General features: G+C 39.8%; 1 protein-coding gene across 10 annotated transcripts in view; it reads right to left on the bottom strand.

Annotated features, from left to right (window-relative positions):
* LOC309390762 (E3 ubiquitin-protein ligase MARCHF8-like) overlaps window positions 1-12,261 on the bottom strand; it is a 71,094-nt gene that overhangs the window by 22,772 nt on the left and 36,061 nt on the right. The window contains exon 2 of one of the 10 annotated variants that reach the window (XM_081950470.1): window positions 4,116-4,197. The exons of 7 other annotated variants lie outside the window; for them this stretch is intronic. The gene's annotated coding sequence lies outside the window, so the exon portion shown is untranslated. Of the gene's footprint in view, window positions 1-752; window positions 773-4,115; window positions 4,198-12,261 lie in introns of those variants that run through there. 2 more of the 10 variants (XM_081950472.1, XM_081950473.1) reach the window with 2 other exon arrangements.

A 12,261-nucleotide genomic window follows, 5' to 3' on the forward strand; every position in this document is an offset into this window, starting at 1 on the left:
AATAAACCAATGGAATATTAGCAAAATGCTGCAATGTGGAATGTTCATATTTTAGTTTTTGCCACTCTATACCACTTCCTTTTCTCTATAGATTTTAATTTTTCTCCAGTTCACCAAAGAGCATCTTATATCCAGCATCTTATATCCACCAAGCAGATTAGTTTTTTACAGGCAGAGGCCTTGTTTGTTCCTTTGCAAAATAAGCATATTGGTATCTTCTGTTGTACACAATGGTTTATACCAGGGGTCTGCAACCTTAAACACTCGGAGCCATTTGGACCAGTTTCCCACAGAAAACACCGAGAGCCACAAAAACTGGGTGAGCGTGGCCAACTCAACATCACTCACTCACACCCAGTCACATGACATCCCCAGCCATGCCTACCCAGGTTTTGTGGCTCCCGGTGTTTTCTTTTCAGTGGGAAATAGGTACCTCTGTGTGTGTGTGTCTCTCTCTCTCTCTCATCTCTCCCTCTCTCATCTCTGTGTCTCTCTTCTCTTTCTCTCTTTCTCTCTCTCTCTTGTGCATGTGTGTGTGTTCCCTCTTAAACCATTTCCAAAAACAGGCAAGGGTTGGTGGGGTGCTTTTGCTGATGTTGTTCTTAGGGTGCTTACCATATTATTTAAATCACGAGTCATTTCAGGTTTACAGATAAATTAAGCTCTTTCGTCCCTCTGCTGTATCTCTCTGTTGGCTGAACTCACCATTGGCTGACCCTGCCCCTCGCCCTCTCCTCCCAGTCATTCCTTACCTGGCCTGAGAAGGTAAGGGCAACAGTGGGGGATGGAGACTCACTCCATATTCCAGAGTGGGAGCGAAGGCCCCCTGTACTTGCTGGGTCTCACTGGCACTTCTTCCAGCCCTTGTTGGTGCTGCACATACCTTGGTCACTCAGGGAGACGCCCCACTTGCTCTCTGCCCCGAGACACTGGCCCGGCCTGACTGTGGTTGATGCCCTGTGTCGTAATGGGCTCCAGGAGGAGGAGGGGGCACCATCTCCATTGTGAAGCGTGCTAAAATTAACTGTGGTGTGCAAGGTGCTGTAAGAGCAGCAGGCAGGCCATGGAGGCAAGAGCAGTGGCGTCAGCCACAGACGGGCCATTGTATTGGGGCATAGAGCGAGTTATGTGTCTCCCTGAGCGACTGAGGTGCGCAGAGCACCAACAAAGGCCGGAAGAAGCACCCAGGAGACCAGGCAACTACAAGGGCGCTTTGCTGCCACTCTGGAATATGGAGCGCTTCATCCCCTGCTTTGCCCTTACCTTCTCAGACCAGGTGAAGAGTGACTGGGAGGGGAGGGCGAGGGGCAGGGGCAGGGCCAGCTCTGGAATTACGGGTTGCTGACACCTGGTTTATACATTGGGATTAGTGGTAGCAATAATTTTCATTACAAACAAGATCTAGCTTCATTTAGTAAACTGACATCATATGAAATTAACCTGCTCAAGTATGAATAATTCATTTTCTATGCTCCTGTAAAGAAAAGTACTTGGCAAACAGAATATCCGGGCAGCTAATATCACATTCACAACCAAGAATATAAAACCACTTTAACAGAAAAAAGATATAATAAATAATCAGTACAAAAAGGACAGTGTTTTAAATAAAGCCATTTTGGTGGTGATAGCTTTCATGTACAACTTTTTCAAAAGTACCCATCATTTATCATTGTATGATTCATGAGGATCTTAATTTTAACCCATGTAGAACACTGGAATTCCACTTGGGGCATCTTATCTGTAAAAAAATAATAGAAATTCCACATTTTTAGCAAAATCCGTGGAAGTACTGGAATATTCAAAAGACTGGAGTCATGGTGTAGTATTTTAATATTTTGCTGAGTAATTTTGTAGCTACTACATGGACAGATTTGTTTATTCTTGGGATCTCTAACACCACATACTTTGGTGGCCACCACATTCATTGTTTTCCCTTACGATTTAATATTACTCCAAATTCAATTGGCCTTTTATCAATAACAGAATTTTAAAGTATCAGGTAAATTGTCTGAAAAGATAATTAAGAAACTACCAACTTTATTTGGATTTTTAATGGATTCCATATATATGATTCCATGTATATATATATAAATATATATATATATATATACATGGAATATATATATATAAATATATATATATAAACAATTATAAATATTTTAAGGCCCTCCTAAACTGTAACAAAAGAACCAGCTGGAGCTCTGATGGCATGTGATTCCATAGACTATGAAAAAAACATGTAATTAGAGGCTGATAAGGGTCCGATTGGGCAGGTAATTTGCAAGACATGAAAGGTTTCCTACGCATATGGTAAACTTCTTGAATTAGGCCTCGAAAATACCTAATACCAGGTGTAGTTGTGTTAATACAGAATGATAGTAGCATCACTTAGAACCAGTCACCATTTATGCTGCCTGCATATTGCGATACAGCCAGATTTAAATCTAAACTGGAAATCTTTTTCCAAACAGCAGTACCTGTCAGATCCAAACCCAAGGACGACACAGTACATCCAACCCTTTATTTGCTTTCACCTAATAGACTTTAGAATCTTGCCAAACTGAAGTTATAACCTTCTAGCCTACTCGAGATTCTAGAATGTGATTACCCTAAACCTATTCGTCCCCCCCCACCTCCAGATCAAGCTGCAAAGTCTCTTAATTTGGGCTTCTCTCTGATGAAATTTACTGCCTCCTCTTAGGGAAAGCTCTGTACTGCCAAAATTCCTCTCCACTGCTTCTAGGTGCTCATTCACAGTCACAGAACCTTCCCCCACCTCCAAAAAAAACCCACTAGATTTCAGCAAATGGATTTAAATCAAAAGAAAAACCATGCACTACAAAACTGGATTGCTTTGGTTCTAAATACTTTGGGTGGGGGGCTGGACTAGAAGAACTACATGGTCCCTTCTAACTCTGTTAATTTGTACATCAAATAAATAAAAATAGACCTTATCTGTCACATCAAAGCAACTCTGCTTTGTATTGCTAAATAACTGTACTTTTGTTTCCTACACTGCACGGAAACTATTTTATTGACAATCCAAGTGCACAGGTCCTGTTGTAAACCTAAATAATAAAAAGATATTATGACAATAAATATCTTCGTAGTAAGAAACTGAATTTTAAAATAAGTTATTCTATCCCCATAGTTTGCTACATAACTCCAAAGTACTTAGTATGTTTTGAGTCAACTGCTCTTATAATATCAGAATCTTCTAATCTTAAAATATTACAGCTCTTAGATCAATAAAAGATTCTTTTTGGTTGCACAAAAAATGTATGGATGTATCTTCCCGGTAGGCACATTTCAGAACTTTCAGTCATCACTGGAAAATGATAGCACCAGATGGATTTCCCATTTTTGTAAGTCAATTCAATAATATTGAAATATTTTCATGTTAAGTGTGTAATTTTAGATTTTGAATTAAAGGATTACCCTTTTATTTGACAAAGTTCAACCATCCATAATATTTAATAAGAATCATCACTATGCTTTGTTTTTAGTTTTTTTAACATAACCTACGAAGGTTGGAATATATCCTGCTCAGTCATTTGTTAACTGAAGCTCCCTTTAAGTCCAATGAATACGCATATATACATACATAAATACATAAAGTGACAGGGATATCTTTCCCATTTCAAATAATTTTATTTCTCTTAAGATTTCTGTATCATTGTATTACATGGATGGAAAGAACCCTTTAAACCAGTGGTTCCCAACCTTTTTTGGCCCCACCTAAGCATCTCTAAAATCCTAATGCCCCGCCCTTGCGACATATTATTCTTACTATTTAAAAAGTGAACTACTCACACAGAGGAAACCTAAAAGGCCATTAACTTGGTTTTAAAAAGGTTCCAAAGAACATGACATCCATAAAAGAAAAAAATAAAAGAATGAAAGACAGTAGAAGTACTGAGGAACTTAAAAAATAATAGTATGAAGGGATATGAAAAAACAGCAAATAAAGTTTCAAAACATATAATAGAGAACTGAAATGCATAAATATAAAATAATTTTAATGAAAGCTTTTTTTGTAATACTTTGATCATATTAATTACTATACATATTAAAATAAAGGTACCTAACAAATTCAAAATACAATTTGATCTCACCTCAAGTCTCCTCGTTCAGTGATATCCAGTCGATTTCTTTTCTTCAATAGGAAATTGTTTACAGCACTAAAGCCACATTCTGCTAAATATGAAGATGGAAAGTTTTTTTTATTTTTTCATTTTCATAACATATAGCCACATGTATACCATTACATAACCAAAATCTTATTATATTATTGTTTACATCAATTTGTCTTACCATCAACTCCCAAAAACAATTATTGGCTCTTCTACTCTCCAAACACCATATTTGTACCTTATACACCATTTTCTTCTCCCTCTCTCCTCCCCCTCCCTACCTCCTTTCTTCCCTCTGTCGTCCTTCTCTTCTCTGCTTCCTCTTACTCTCTCCTTGTCCTCTCTCCCCTTTCCACTCCTTCTTTCTCTCCTCCTCTCCCCCCCATCTCTTCTCCCTCTCATGAAGATGGGAAGTTAATAGCTCATTTCGAATTGCCAGCATTAAAAATCAAATAGCCCTCCTGTGGGGCATGGGCGCCATGTTGGGAATCACTGCTTTAATCTATTGAGCCAAGCATCCTATTACACACAAAATCCAAATAAAAGTATCCATGACAGATGTCTTCTCAGCATCTATCTGAAAAGATCCAAGGAAGGGAATCCTACCACCTCCCTAGTAATAATTTGCATTGTCAAACTGATCTTATTGTTTTTTTGTTTTTTTAATTTTTTATTGTTTTAATTAAACAAAAAACACACACCAAAATCATTCTTCATTACATCTTCCAGAAAGCATGTTGATTGGTTACAAATAAATTTCGTGCGTTACTACCACAATCATTCTTTATAGCATCATTCTCATTTAACTATAATTGTTTAAACATGCTTTTATCTAGAATCATTTATATTTAAAGACACAACCACATACTGACATTCATTAGCTGTTTCTGTAAACCTCAGGCTTATACCGAATTGCTTTCACCAATGCCAACACATATAAAATAATTAAACATTATCCATTAACATTTCGTTATTGTTATTGTAGTTATCTAACATCTTTATAATAAATCTAGACATAAATTTATTAATATAATTTATAAGTATCTAGGAGAGATTACATCTTTATAACAAAATCCAAAACAAAAAAGTATTAGTAAAATTGATAAATCTTTTTCCCAGGTCCCAAGTTATAGTTATATCCAAATTGTTTTCACTAATTTTTATTTCATTATTATTAACATAATGTATTATTTGTTAATGAATAAACATTTTACAAAGACATCCTATAATCATCTACAAAATCCTACTTATTAATCACCAAGGATTAACTAAATTTTTAATTATCAACACTCCTTGTCAACCTGTGTCTTTCCAGTAACAAAACAATCTTATCTCTTTAGCCAGTAACATTTCATTATTGTTATTGTAGTTGTCTAACATCTTTATAATAAATCTAAACAAAAATGTATTAGTGGAATTTATAAGTACCCAGAAGAGATTACATCTTTTTAACAAAATCCAAACAGAAAAATATTAGTAAAATTAATAGATCTTTTTCCCAGGTCCCAATTTACGGTTTATATCCAAATTGTTTTCACTAATTTTTATTTCACTATTATTATCATAATGGATTATCTGTTAAGGAATAAAGATTTTAAAAACAAAAACATTCTATAAGCATCTACAAAATCCTACTTATTAATCACCAAAGATTAACTAAGTTTTTAATTATCAGCATTCATTGTCAACCTGTGTCTTTCCAGTAATAAAACAATCTTTTCTCTTTAGCCAGTTGTTGCGTCAATTCTCTTATTAGCTTCTTTATAGAGTTCTTAAAAACTTCTTTCCGCACTTTTTTGCTCAGAAGATCTCTCATATAGTCTCGTTGCCCTTCAGCTGGTATTAAAATTAACATGTCTTTGATTATTAAACATCTTTCTAAAGCTGTTTCTCTTCTTAAATTCACTTTTCAATATCTTTTCACTTTCACTCATGGATGCTTCATTAGTAGGTTCATCTGTTGTCTTGCCTTTATCTTCTATATCTTCTATATCTTCATTCTCTTCTTTAGTTTTTGGAGCTCCAACCCCTTCATCTTTTGCTACGCATAACAATAATTTATCCAACTTCTTATCAAATCTCTCGGATCCTTCCAATAAATTTTGAAGTCCATCCAAAACATCTTGGAGACTTAAGGCTTCCTCATCTATATGTAGATACATATTTCCAAAAAAAGAAAAAAAAGATCTAAACTCCACTGCCACTCTCGCCTTCAATATCTCTTTGATGTATAAAAATACTTTTATTTTGAATTCACTTATGCACAAGTTTCTTCTAATTTTTTCAGAGATGGAGGGTTCTATCTTTTCTTTTCCTCCCCTTGCCCAAAATATTTCTCATAGACATCTGCAAAGGAACAGTCTGTGTCCTTGAGATGTTATCAGTCCACAAACAAGCTGCAAACCCTCCAACTCAATGTACTCAATGAAGATTGTGAATGTCTTGGCTTATTGGTTCTTGCCATGCGTACCATACCTCTTCCTTTGCCATATACAATGGGAAGTAATTGGCAGGTGCTGCAAAACTAGAAATTGGTTACCATATTTTTGAGGTATAAGACGCACCTTTTCTCCTCAAAAAAGAGGCTGAAAATCTGGGTGCATCTTATACATCGAATACAGCATTTTTTTGCCTCCTGAAGCCCCGCCCCTTCACCAAAATGGCCGTGCATAGCCTTATGAAGGCTTTCAGAGAACTCCTGGGGGCTGAGCAGGGCAGAAATAAGCCTACCAGCCCCCAGCAGCACTCTATCAGCCTCCATAAGGCTATGCATGCAGTTTTTTTGACAAAAAACAGGCCCGTTTTCGTGAAAAACTGGCCATTTTTTGCTCGTTTTTGGCCCTCCCGGAGCACTCTGCAAGCCCCCCCAAGGCTATTCATGCCTTTTATTTGAAAAAAAAGCAGGTCCATTTTCGCAAAAAACGGGCCGTTTTTGGAAGGTTTTGCATAGTGCAAAAACTTTTTTTTCCTTTTGGAAAGCTCTTTAACTGATTGATAAGAATTACAGGTGAAACTCGAAAAATTAGAATATCGTGCAAAAGTTCATTTATTTCAGTAATGCAACTTAAAAGGTGAAACTAATATGATAGACTCATTACATGCAAAGCAAGATAGTTGAAGCCATGATTTGTCATAATTGTGATGATTATGGCTTACAGCTCATGAAAACCCCAAATCCACAATCTCAGAAAATTAGAATATTGTGAAAAGGTGCAATATTCTAGGCTCAAAGTGTCCCACTCTAATCAGCTAATTAAGCCATAACACCTGCAAAGGGTTCCTGAGCCTTTAAATGGTCTCTCAATCTGGTTCAGTAGGAATCACAATGATGGGAAAGACTGACGACCTGACAGTTGTGCAGAAAACTATCATTGACACCCTCCATAAGGAAGGAAAGCCTCAAACGGTAATTGCAAAAGAAGTTGGATGTTCCCAAAGTGCTGCATCAACGCACATTAATAGAAAGTTATGTGGAAGGGAAAAGTGTGGAAGAAATAGCTGTATAAGCAGCAGGGATGACCTCAACCTGGAGAGGATTTTCAGGAAAAGGCCATTCAAAAGTGTTGGGGACTTTCACAAGGAGTGGACTGAGGCTGGAGTCAGTGCATTAAGAGCCACCACACACAGATGGATCCTGGACATGGGCTTCAAATGTCGTATTCCTCTTGTCAAGCCACTCCTGAACAACAAACAACATCAGAAGCGTCTTACCTGGGCTAAAGAAAAATAGACCTGGTCTGTTGCTCAGTGATCCAAAGTCCTCTTTCCTGATGAGAGCAACTTTTGCATCTCATTTGGAAACCAAAGACCCAGAGCATGGAGGAAGAATGGAGAGGCACACACTGCAAGATGCTTGAAGTCCAGTGTGAAGTTTCCACAGTCTGTGTTGATTTGGGGAGCCATGTCATCTGCTGGTGTTGGTCCACTGTGCTTCATTAAGTCCAGGGTCAACGTAGCCGTTTAACAAGGAGATTTTGGAGCACTTCATGCTTCCTTCTGCAGACGAGCTTTATGGGGATGCTGACTTCATTTTCCAGCAGGACTTGGCACCTGCCCACACTGCCAAAAGCACCAAAACCTGGTTCAATGACCGTGGGATTACTGTGCTTGATTGGCCAGCAAACTCGCCTGACCTGAACCCCATAGAGAATCTATGGGGCATTGCCGAGAGACATGAGACCGAACAATGCAGAAGAGCTGAAGGCCACTATTGAAACATCCTGGTCTTCCATAAGACCTCTGCAGTGCCTCAGGCTGATAGTTTCCATGCCACACCGCACTGAGGCAGTAATTGCTGCAAAAGGGGCCCAAACCAAGTACTGAGTACATATGCATGCTTATACTTTTCAGAGGTCTGATATTGTTCTATGTACAATCCTTGTTTTATTGATTGCATGTAATATTCTATTTTTCTGAGATGGTGGTTTTGGGGTTTTCATGAGCTGTAAGCCATAATCATCACAATTATGACAATTCATGGCTTGAACTATCTTGCTTTGCATGTAATGAGTCTATCTCATATACTAGTTTCACCTTTTAAGTTGCATTACTGAAACAAATGAACTTTTGCACAATATTCTAATTTTTCGAGTTTCACCTATACATTGATCAAGTGCTGTGCCAGCAGGAACAAAGTTAGGTGCTGTAGATTGTCAGCGATTTCCTTCTCCAGCACATGGATAAATACACCTAGAAACATCTACCTACCTACCTACTCTCTCTCTCCCTACTTACCTACTATATTTCTCTCTCTCTCTCTCTTTCTATTTCTCTCTATCCCTCTACCTACCTACCTACCCTCACTCTCCATCCCTCCCTCCCTACTGTATTTCTCTTATCTGTCTATTTCTCTCTCTATCCCTTTATCTACCTACCTGCCTATTCTCTCTCTCTCTCTCTCTCCCTACCTACTGTATTTTTCTCTCTCTCTCTCTCTCTCTCTCCATCTACCTACCTACTTTTTTAAAAATTTGCCTCTTCAAAACCTTGGTGCGTCTTATACTCCAGTGTGACTTATACTCTGAAAAATACGGTAGTTTTAGATTTGTCCACCATTAAGGCAATCCTGCTCTTACACTAAGATCTTTTCAGATATTTTCAATCCCAGATTGTTCAACAAAGGTACCTTTCATATAAAAATAACAAACTGCTCAGCCAGGACTTCCGGGATGGAGTCACGCCAGTGCGGAGCAGAACAGGGCTCTGTTCTTTCTGCCCGATTTTCAGTGCCAGGAGGCTTGCAAAGGCGGAGCTGGGTTTCAGAGGGACCAGCGACAGAGTGGGGAAACTCGGTGGATACTAGGAAGAGGTGAAATCCCGTTATAGTAGAAGAAACCTCTCAAATCCAGTGCTGGAGAGACTGGCCTTTATGGTCGGATCCGGAGGCGTGACAGTCCTTTAAATGGAGAAGGAAGCGAGAAGAGGGAAACAGCTGAAAGTATTGGTGGAGTTCGAGGAGTTGAAATGAAGTACTGGTGTGACTCTCAGGAAGTGTGAACCTACAGCTTGGTGGGTGAGTGAGTCTCCAAGGCAGAAAAAAAGTGCCACTTTAGCAGTGGGAGCAGAATCTTGAGAAAACGGAATTAACATTCAAAGAAGGAATGGAGGAAATGTACTGACAGCTTGAGCTTGCTGGGGAATTACCACAGGCAGAAGGAACACAAGTTGAGATTGTGATTAGACTGGGACTAAACATTGTGAATTGCAGAAAAGGAAAGAACAAACTACAAGAAGCTTCTGCCTGGGAAGAAGACAGTGGAGATTTGATCTGGCAGGGGAAGTGAGAGAACTGTCATAGTGACTGTGCTAAATAGGTAGAAGGCAACATCCTAGACATTAAGGGAGGAGAAGCTGATGCAACAGTAAGAACAAGGAAAAAGAACTTTCTAAGTTTCCGGAAATCTGTGCAATCTAAGTAACCTGATACAATTATATAAAATCCTGTATAGATATTATTTACTGTATAGCTGTTCGTTTAAAACTAGAATTGGAACTTTATATAGAATACCTTGAAGACCTTTATATTTCATACTTTCTAACATATATATTCTCGTAAATATTTGTAGATACCATGTTTCCCCGAAAATAAGACAGGGTCTTATTTTTTTTTGACCCACGAAATATGGCCTTGGACTTATTATAGGGGAGGGCTTATTATTTTCTGGGGCAGGCGAGAAGCGAGGTGCGCCTTTTACCTTTCCAGCTCCATCGCGTTCCTCGCCATTGTGTCCAGGGAAGCTGCTGGTAGAAAAAAAAAACCTTCTTACGAGTTCTATCAAACTTCTAGAAGTCGTGAGAAGGGGTTTTATTTTTTACCAAGGGCATCCCTGGACACAATGGTGAGGAACACAATGGACCTGGAAAGGTAAGAGGCGCGCCTCATGGCCCAACACCTCCCACCTCGCCCCAATGGTAAAGGCAGCTTGCCTAGTTCCCTTCCCTGCCGCCCCTTTAGTGAGGGGTGGAAGGTGGGGGGGGGAGAAGTGAGCCATGCCTCTTACCTGTTCAGCCCCGCTGCGTTCCTCGCCCATTCGTCCAGTGAAGCCCCTTGTAAAAAAAACCTCGCAAGTTGAACTCACGAGTTTTTTTTACAAGGACGAAAGGGCAAGGAACGCAGCAGAGCTGTCAGTCTCCCGTAGCACTAGGACACGTGCCTCGCTTCTACCCCCACTGCTACCCCTCACTAAAGGGACGTCGGGGAAAGGAAGCAGCCAGACCCGCCGTTATCATTGGGGCTTGGTGGGAGGTTTTGTTTTTGCGTGAGAGGGAATGGGGTGTGAGGTGCCTTGCTGGCCTGCAGTGGTGGGATTCAATTTTTTTTACTACCGGCTCTGTGGGTGTGGTTTGGTGGGCTGGCATGGCTTGGTGGGCGTGTCAGGGGAAGGATACTGTAAAATTTCTATTCCCTCCCCACTCCAGGGGAAGAATACTATAAAATTTCCATTCCCTCCCAATCAGCTGGGACTCGGGAGGCAGAAAATAGATAAGGGTGGGGCCAGTCAGAGGTGGTATTAACCAGATCTCCTAGCTACTCAAAATTTCCGCTACCGGTTCTCCAGAACTGGTCAGAACCTGCTGAATACCACCTCTGCTGGCCTGCCACCTCCCACCCCACCCCCAATATAACAGCTGCCTGGCTTCTTCCCTTCCTCAACGTCCCTTTAGCGAGGGAGGGGAGAAGCGAGATGCGCGTCCTAGCATGGAATGGGACTGTTCTCCTCCTGCCCTTCGCCCACCTATTTCGCCCCCAGGGTTTCTCCCCCAGTCATCCACCTCTTATCACTTCGCCTCCGCTGTGAGGCACCTGGCTCTTCGTCCTTCTCTTCCGTCCCTAGCCCTTCGTCACGGGCCTTTGGGAAAGAGACTCTTTACCTCGGCCTTTTGGGCTCAAGAGACAGTTAGCCGCCAGCCAATCAGAGGAAGGGAAGGGAGAGAGAGAGAGGCACGGAGGGAGAAAGTGTTTTCTGTCGAGTTTCCAGTTGCCTCAGGTCCGAGCTAGAAAATCTAATAAATCCTTTGCGTTCCCCCCACCCCAAAATGCTGGGGAACAGCTAATAGCAGACTTAAAAATAAATAAAAATAAAACAAAGATAATTACTAAAAATCTTACACAAAGGCAAAATGAGGAATTAGAGAGAGTATTGGAAATGCAAATAGTTAAAAAGGTAAAATATCTTGGAATCTGGCTAATGGATAAATGTTCTACCATAAACGAAGACCATTATTCAAAATTATCACAACAAATATGAAAGGACTTGGAAAATTGGGCCAAATTGCAATTATCGCTAATTGGAAGAATTGCGACCATAAAAATGAATATCCTACCAAAAAATTTATTTCTATTCCAAAGTGTACCAGTAAAATTAGGGAGACATTTTTTCGTGGAACTAAAAAAAATAATTTAAAATTTTATTTGGCTGGGGAAGCTAGGATAAAATTAAAATTACTACAGGACTCTAGAATCAAAGGAGGATTTGGCCTCCCAGATTGGGAGCTTTACTACCAGGCAGCAGTGGTAACATGGCTCAAAAAATGGATAGTACTTCAAAATAAAAGAATATTGACGATAGAGAGTCATGATTTACAGCTGGGCTGGCATGCTTATATCTGGGAGGGAAAGAATAAAGCC

This window comes from Natrix helvetica, assembly GCF_964273705.1.
Source record: "Natrix helvetica genome assembly, chromosome: 4".
NCBI classification, from domain to species: domain Eukaryota; kingdom Metazoa; phylum Chordata; class Lepidosauria; order Squamata; family Natricidae; genus Natrix; species Natrix helvetica.